This window comes from Triticum dicoccoides, chromosome 1B (genome assembly GCF_002162155.2).
Source record: "Triticum dicoccoides isolate Atlit2015 ecotype Zavitan chromosome 1B, WEW_v2.0, whole genome shotgun sequence".
Lineage (NCBI taxonomy): Eukaryota > Viridiplantae > Streptophyta > Magnoliopsida > Poales > Poaceae > Triticum > Triticum dicoccoides.
The window spans coordinates 611,968,196-611,976,666 of record NC_041381.1 but is presented as its reverse complement, the minus strand read 5'-3'; the positions used below and the strand labels follow the sequence as shown (position 1 = coordinate 611,976,666).

General features: G+C 44.3%; 1 pseudogene; it reads left to right on the top strand.

Moving 5' to 3' along the window:
- The first annotated feature begins 879 nt into the window (after positions 1 to 879).
- On the top strand, positions 880 to 4,736 carry LOC119310069 (annotated as a pseudogene).
- The last annotated feature ends 3,735 nt before the right edge of the window (positions 4,737 to 8,471 follow it).

The following is an 8,471-nucleotide window of genomic DNA, read 5'->3' as shown; positions in this document are numbered from 1 at the left end:
CCGGAGGCGGCGGTGCTGTCCGTTTGGTGTCTGAATATCAAAACGATCAAAGTTTGCAAAGCATAGACTTCGAGCTTCACAGAACAGCACACACCTAGCTCAATGGCCACGAGGCACGCCATTGCTTCCGCCTGGAAAGCACTCTTAACGTGCATTAGTTTACCCGCTCCCGCTGCTAGGAAATCTCCAGCGTCCGATCGCAGGATGTAGCCTAAAGCTCCAACAGTGGATTCAGGTTTAAAAGCTGCATCAAAATTCACTTTTATAAAATCCTGTTTTGGTTTCATCCACCCTGTCACTATAGGTGCCGCCTGAGGAGGTGACTCGGGACCCTCTGCAAAATCAAGCATATGTTTATTTAGTAATAATGTGACATGTGTCCTTGGTAGTCCTTGCCTTATCACCAGCATTGATTTTATTCCTTGTAGTCCGTCAATCCCAGAGAAGAACCTCCAATCTCCGCTGCATCTCAGGATTAAGTGTAAAAATAGCTTCAATAACAGCAGCAGCATTAGGTTGTGACAGTAGCAAAAGCCTCGCCTCTACCAAATTCAGTTCCCTCCAGAGACCTTCTTTGCAAACTTGCACCGCAAAAAAATATGCCCCCGATCCTCATGGAGCCTTTGCTGTCACCCAAAGCTTGTTCCAACGCTGGGATGACACCACTGTATTAGCAGAGGAGGATGCATCTCTGAATTTTGCCCACTGTACTTGCAACGCTGGGATGCATCTCTTAATGGAAATTGGAAAGGCTAAATTTGTTGAAACCAAAATCATTTCCCAAGTTATAAAAAGTGAGTCCATATGTACGAACCAAAAATCTGGACTTCTGTGTAAAATATAAATTACAAGAATTAAATTAGTCTGTTGGCCGGCCGTATGTCGACATTGACCTTATTCTTCCATGCATGCAGGCATCTCATTGCTGACATATTCGGCACTGGCAGCGACCACGAGCTGCCGTCCGAGGTTACACGTGCATCCATGCTGGTGCGCATTAACACCCTCCTTCAGGGATTTTCCGGCATGCGCTTCGAGATCCTCGAGGCCATCATAAAGCTCATCAACAAAGGAGTACACCCAAGGATTCCCCTTCGGGGCAGCATCACCGCGAGTGGCGATGTTGTCCCTCTTGCTTACATTACCGGTGTCCTTACTGGACGCCCCAATGCAGAGGCACTTACCCACGATGGTAGGAAGGTGGATGCCATCGAGGCATTCAAGATCGCCGGGATAGATATTGGCTTCTTCAAGCTGAACCCCACGAAGGGGTTGGCCATTGTAGGTGGGACGGCTGCGGCCGCCGCCCTTGCAGCCACGGTGTTGTTTGATTGCAACATCTTCGCCGTCCTATCTGAGGTTTTTCCCGTAATGTTTTGTGAGGTAATGTATGGCAAATCAGAGTTTGCCGACCAACTTGATGGAGTGATCTTCAAAGTGGATTTTGAAAAGGCCTACAATAAAGTCAAGTGGTCTTTTTTGCAACAAGCTTTGCACATGAAAGGATTTGACGAAGCCTAGAGAAAACAGGTCCAATCCTTTGTGCAGGGAGGTAGCGTTGGTATTAAAGTTAATGACGATATTGGTCATTATTTTCAAACGCTTAAAGGATTAAGACAGGGCGATCCCATGTCACCGATCCTTTTAAATATTGTGGTTGATATGTTAACCGTGCTTGTTAACAGAGCGAAACAAGATGGTCAGGTAGGTGGTCTTATCCCACATCTAGTGGATGGTGGGGTATCTATCCTACAATACGCAGATGACACAATTATTTTCATGGAGCATGACCTCGCGAAAGCAAGGAACATGAAGTTAGTTCTTTGCTTATTCGAACAACTGTCCGGACTCAAGATTAATTTTAATAAGAGCGAATTGTTCTGCTTTGGACACGCCAAGGAGGAGCAAGAAAGATATAGACAGTTGTTCGGGTGTGAATTAGGTGCGCTTCCCTTTACGTAACTAGGGATACCAATTCATCATTGCAAACTTCCTAATAAAGAGTGGAAATGCATTGAGGATCGGTTTGAGAAGAAATTAAGTTGCTGGAAAGGCAAATTTTATCGTACGGAGGAAGGCTAATTCTTATTAATCCGGTGCTAACGAGCATGCCGATGTTCCTCCTCTCTTTCTTTGAAGTACCAGTAGAAGTATGGAAAAGATTAGACTTCTACCGATCCAGATTCTTTTGGCAAATTGATGAGAATAAGGCCAAGTATAGGCTTGCCAAGTGGGAGATGATTTGTAGACCAAATGACCAGGGCGGATTGGGTGTCAAGAATTTAGAAGTGAAGAATATGTGCTTATTGAGCAAATGGTTATACCGCCTTTCAGTGGAGACTGAGGGTGTGTGGTCGCAGTTACTTCGAAACAAATACTTATACGCTAAGTCTTTGGCTCAGGTAACGGCATAGCCGTCAGACTTACCTTTTTGGAAAGGATTTATGAGGACGAAGGTTTCTTTCTTTAACAGAGTGACATTTAAAGTGGGGAATGGGCAACAAACTCGATTCTGGGAGGATACCTGGTTTGGGGGCACTCCATTAGCGTTACAGTATCCAGTTTCATATCACATTGCACAACGGAAAGAAGTTTCTGTTGCGTCTATATTGCAGTCCATTTCCCTTAATATTCAATTTCGACGGGCACTTGTGGGTCCATGCTGGGATACATGGATGCATCTTGTGCGTAGGTTAATGGAGATTAATCTTTCGGATGCCAATGGCACGATAAGTTGGAAGTTAACGGGGTCAGGTCTTTTCACGATTAAATCAATGTATGATTTAATTAATACTGGAGACATCCCAAGGTCGGGCCATTTCTGGAAAATTAAGGTGTCGTTGAAAATAAAAGTGTTTATGTGGTTTGTTCACAAAGGTGTAATGTTAACCAAAGATAATCTAGCAAAACGCAATTGGGAAGGGCGTCAACGATGTTGCTTTTGTGACCAGAATGAAACAATTGAACATCTACTTATTAAATGTCCGATTGCTAGATTACTTTGGAGAACGATTCATGTTGCTTTTAACATCACTCTGCCAACTTCAATATACAGTTCTTTCCTGACAGGCTGGATGGGGTGGTTCCTTAGACAGCTGCACAAATGAGAGTTGGAGCATGTGCGTTGCTTTGGGTGATATGGAATTTTCGGAATGATGTTGCCTTTAACAGACAAAACATTACTAATTTTTTGCATGTCATCTTTAGAGCGTCTACATGGATCCGTACGTGGTCCTTGCTGAGCCATACGGACCACAAGGCACACATGGCTATTGGGTGCAACCAATGGGAAACGGTTGCACGGGATACATACAACCGATATGGATGGCGGTCCAGTAATAGGCTAGGTGTGTAGACATCTTGATATATTATAGCCGGTTGTGGCTTTTTTATTTTTTGGCCGCGTGTGGCATTTGTTTCTTCATGATCTTTTGAGACCACCTCAGGAGACTTTTGGACCTCTTTTCTTAATAAAATGGCTGTGTGCATCGAATGATGCAGAGGCCGGGGGTTAACCTCCTTTTCTAAAAAAATCTAATCCACAAGTTGAAACATCACCCTGGCACAATTGAGGCCGCGGCTATCATGGAGCACATCCTAGCTGGCAGCCCGTTCGTGGTCTATGGCAAGATGGTGAACAACATGGACCCACACCTCAAGCCAAAACAAGATAGATATGCGATCCGCACCGCACCACAGTGGCTTGGCCCGCAGATCGAGGTCATTCGGGCGGCTACCAAGTGTATAGAGCGTGAGGTGAATTCTATGAGTGACAATCCAGTCATTGATGTGCACCGTGGCATAGCACTCCATGGTGGTAACTTCTAGGGAACACCCATCGGCGTGTCCATGGACAACACCCGCCTTGCTATCGCCAGCATTGAGAAGCCTATGTCCGAGCAGTTCTCTGAGCTCGTGAATGAGTTCTACAACAATGGCATGACGTCAAACCTGGCTAGCAGTCGGGACCCGAGTTTAGACATGGTCTGAAAGGCATTGAGATCGCCATAGCCGCCTATTGCTCGGAGCTCTAGTACCTTGCCAACCCGGTGACAACCCATGTCCAAAGCGCCGAGCAACACAACCAGGGGGTGAACTCACTCGGCCTTTTCTTAGCCAGGAAGAATGCGGAGGCGGTGGAGATACTGAAGCTCATGTCCTCGACGTACCTGGTGGCACTTTGCCAGGCTGTCGACCTTCGCCACCTGGAGCAAAACATCAAAATCTTTGTCAACACATGAGTGGTGCAGGCTGCTAAGAAAGTGGTCGACGCCACCAGTATTCAGAAGAAGCTCGCAGCCGCCGTCGCCCGCGTGGACGTTTTCAAGCACGCTGACAACCCATGCAGCGCCAACTACCCCGTGATGCACAAGCTGCGCAGTGTGCTCCTTGAGCACGCTCTTGGTAGCAAGAGCACTGACGACGAGGTGTTGTCCACAATCAGTAAGCTGGAGGAGGAGCTAGTGATAGCGTTGCCACGGGAGGTCGAAGCGGCACGTGTGGCCATGGAGATGGGCAGTGCACCCATATCAAACATGATCAAGGGGAGAATGTCATTCCCACTCTATCAGTTTGCTGGTGAGGAACTCGGATGCGTGTTTCTAACCGGGGAGAAGCTTCTCGCGCTTGACGAAGAGTGTGACAAGGTGTTCGTGGGGGTCAGCCAAGGCAAGCTCATCGACCCCATGCTTAAGTGCCTGAAAGAGTGGAACGGTGAGCCTGTGCCCATCAACTGACTCGTGTCAAGGTTTTTATCTCCATATGTGTGTGTCTAAATAAGTGAACAGTACTGTTGTTCACGTGTTTTGAGATCATTGCATGTGTGTATATGCACTTTTTTTAATGTCTATTAGACAATCAGTTGTCTTTCATTCGGGTTAGTCGTACTTTTTTTTTGAACATCAGCACCTCATCGTCGACGGGAAAGTCTCCTCCCACTGAATGCCCATCGCCGAAAATCCTGAAATAAATCCAGGAATAAATGCGAGCATCAGAATTTAAACCCTGATGGGCAGGGGATACCACAATTCCTCTAACCATCCAACCACAAGTTGGTTCGCGGGTAAGTCGAACTTGTGTCATGTAAGTCCAATTTGTGTCATGTCATTTTGTATCACGTGGTGTTATGTGCAAAATATTTGTCTGATTCTTGCCCTTTTTTTGTTTGTTCTTAATTTGGGCAATGGTCAAAAAAAATTCCCCCTTCCTTATATCGCTCTAACGCGTAAAAAAACGCCCACACATTAGCCCTTTTCATGAGTCCGGACCCAAAATTTCCACACATTAGACCCAAAATGTAAAAAAATCATGAAGTTACCAAAAAGGTACCAGCCAAAAAATGTATGTCACAATTTAACAAATGTTCACATGTTTCAAAAATATATGTCGGGATATTTTTCAATGAAACTTATATAATGTAAAATATGTTCGCATAGTTATATATATATATGTGTGTGTTTGTTTGTGTGTGTGTGTGTGTGTGTCTGTGTGTGTGTACCATTAGAAAAATGTGCATGTGGTGCATTTTATAAATACTTAAACGTATTGAAAAATAAAAAATGTGTATTTCAAACTTTCACCATGTATTTGAGCATGTGTAACATGTATCAAAAACCGAAGAAAAGCGGTAAATAAACAAAGAAAACGAAACCTAAGAAGAAAACACATTTAAAAACAAACACAAAAAACACTGAAAGAAACCGCTTCCGAGGGACATCTATGGTAAATGCTTGTACCCGGCGGACTGGCTGAAAATTGGGCCGGTCATGCACGGCCGTCGCGCGTGCGTACGTATCTTCAGTGGGGCCCATCCACCGCTCTTCCCTCACCTTATCTTCTCGGAGGCTTAAACGACCACATCCATTCCTCCCATCTCGCTCCGCTCCATCTCCTTTGCTCCGCCCTCGTCTTAGCGCGTCGCCGCTGGGATTCTTAGCCACCGCCGACGCGGTGCCGGTCGTCCATGGCCACTACCCACCTTCTGTTTCTTATATCTCTTCCATGGCTGCTCCACCAAACACCACCGTGGTGATCTGCGCCCACGGCCACGGCGAGCCGGGCCCATGGATGCGAGGCCGTGGAGAGTCCGTCCTGCGGCGGAGCCTGTTGCGTCCTCTGACTGGCGACGATGTCCGAGGTAACACGTTCGACCGGTGAGATGCGATGCTGGAACCGACATGGGGATTTGCTGCAACCGACGCGGGGATTTGCTTCAACCGGCGAGGATGGTGGTGAGTGGCGACGGTGGTGGGCTGTGGTAAGTTGCTGCCTTTTTTGATTTTTGCTGGAATCAGTTTCTCGATTTGCTGCAACAGGAGAGGATAGTGCTGGGCGGCCACGACGGCGGGGTGCCATGTTTTTTGCTGCATAGGATTTTTGCTGGAACCATCTTTTTGACCTGCTGCAATCGCCGAGGATGGTGTTGGAGCGGCTACGACAGCGAGGCCATGACTTTTTTTTGCTGCATCATTTTTTTTGGTTGGAAACCACTTTTTTCAATATTTTGCTGGAACTATATATTTTTTTGTTGGAACCATGTTTGTTTTTTGCTGGAACCATATCAATGTGTGTCGCTGGAAACACATCATTTTTTCTGGAAACACATTATTGTTTTGCTGGAACCATATCAGTTATTTGCTGGAACCATGTGTTTTGCTTTCAAACTGGTGTTGCTATTTTTTGCTACAATTGCCTAGCGCCGACGCCGACGACGAGCATCGAGCGAGGAACGGCGAGTAGCCAGCGGAGCTTCAAGGTCGCGCGGGCAAGGATGGATGGCGTTTTTTTTGTGCATGCAAGGCAAAAGGACAGGGAAAGAAAAGAAAAACGACACACGATCTGACGGTTCGCAACTTTTAGATCGGTTGGCCAGCAGCGGACCGGCCGAATGGTTGGGCCGGTGCGCCGACGCCTAGTAGCGCCCGACATCTATTGGGTCGGCCAATCTAACCTCTACTACGAGACTGAGCACTTTCTCATACTACACGAGATATATTCCTGGCATTATATACTACATGTTACACCCACTAGTAGAAAAATGACTTTACGTTCGCATCATTAGTCCCGGTTTGTCTACGGCTTGGGACTAATGTGACCATTAGTCCTGGTTCCAACGGCTAATCATTAGTCCCGGGACTAAAGGGGTCGATACGCTCCAACCGGGACTAAAGGGGTCGATACGCTCCAACCAGGACTAAAGGGCTTTAGTCCCAGTTGGTGTCACAAATCGGGACTAAAGGTTAGACTTTTAGTCACGGGTGGAGACACCCACCGGGACTAAAGGGGTTCCTCAAGTTTTTTTATTTGTTTTCTGTTTTAAATTGCTTATATCTTTTAGAATATTTGATATTTTTGAGTGATTCTTTTTGCATTAGATTTAAAATTTTGTCTAGTTTTTATTTTTGCCGTTAGTTTTCAAATTTGAATGGTTTAAATTTGAATTTTTTCAAATTGGCTTCAAACCCTAGATTGTGAATAACTGGAGTTTAAAAATAGTTTTTAATTTAATTCTTGTTTTTTCTAGTCACATGTTAGATTGTTGTCACGGTAAGATTTATTTGGTTATTTTTAGAATAATTTTAATTAGGATTTTAATTAAAACAGTATTGTTTTGCTTATATAGTTGTTTTAGTCATTTAATTGTTTTTTCTTATTTTTAGTCAGCTCTTTCTTTAGATTTTAACATATTGTACTATGGTGCATATTGAATGCACAAAAGTCTAGAGTTGAAATAAGTTTAAAAAAATGAAATGTCTTTGTAACAGATGAGTTTTCGTCCGAAAAGTTGATACTTCGAAGAAGATGGTCCAGTTTGTATATGAAGTGCATCCAATTTTTACCGTAACTCTCTTAACTTTTTAGCACAAGCTATGTGGGTGAAATGATGATACAATGCCAACTTTCAACCTTTTCACAGTTCATTTGTAGTGCTTTTCAATTTCAGGATCATTTAGCTCAAAAAATCATTAAATGCATGAAAAAAATAGCAAATGAAGTTAGAAAGGGTTGAAATTTGAGGATGTGGCTTTGAATGGTGCATATTGAATGCACAAAAAGTCTGTAGTTAAAATAAGTTAAAAAATGAAATGCCTTTGTAACAGATGGGTTTTCGTCCGAAACCTTGATACTTCGAAGGAGATGGTCCAGCTTGTACAGGAAGCGCATCGTTTTTGTCTAACCCTCTCATCCTTTTAGCACAAAGTTATGTGGGTGAAATGATGATACCATACTAAGATTCAACCTTTTTAGAGTTCATTTGTAGTGCCTTTCAATTTCATAGTAATTTAGCTCAAAAAATCATTAAATACATGAAAAATAGCAAATGAAGTTAGAAAGGTTTGAATCTGGCTTGGTTAACCTTAGTTGTGACTCTGGCTGGAATGGTGCTAGATGATCTAGTCAACGATATGATTGGATGGAAACCAACCCAGACTAAAGGGGTTCTGAAATTTCCAAACTCTACCCCATTACCC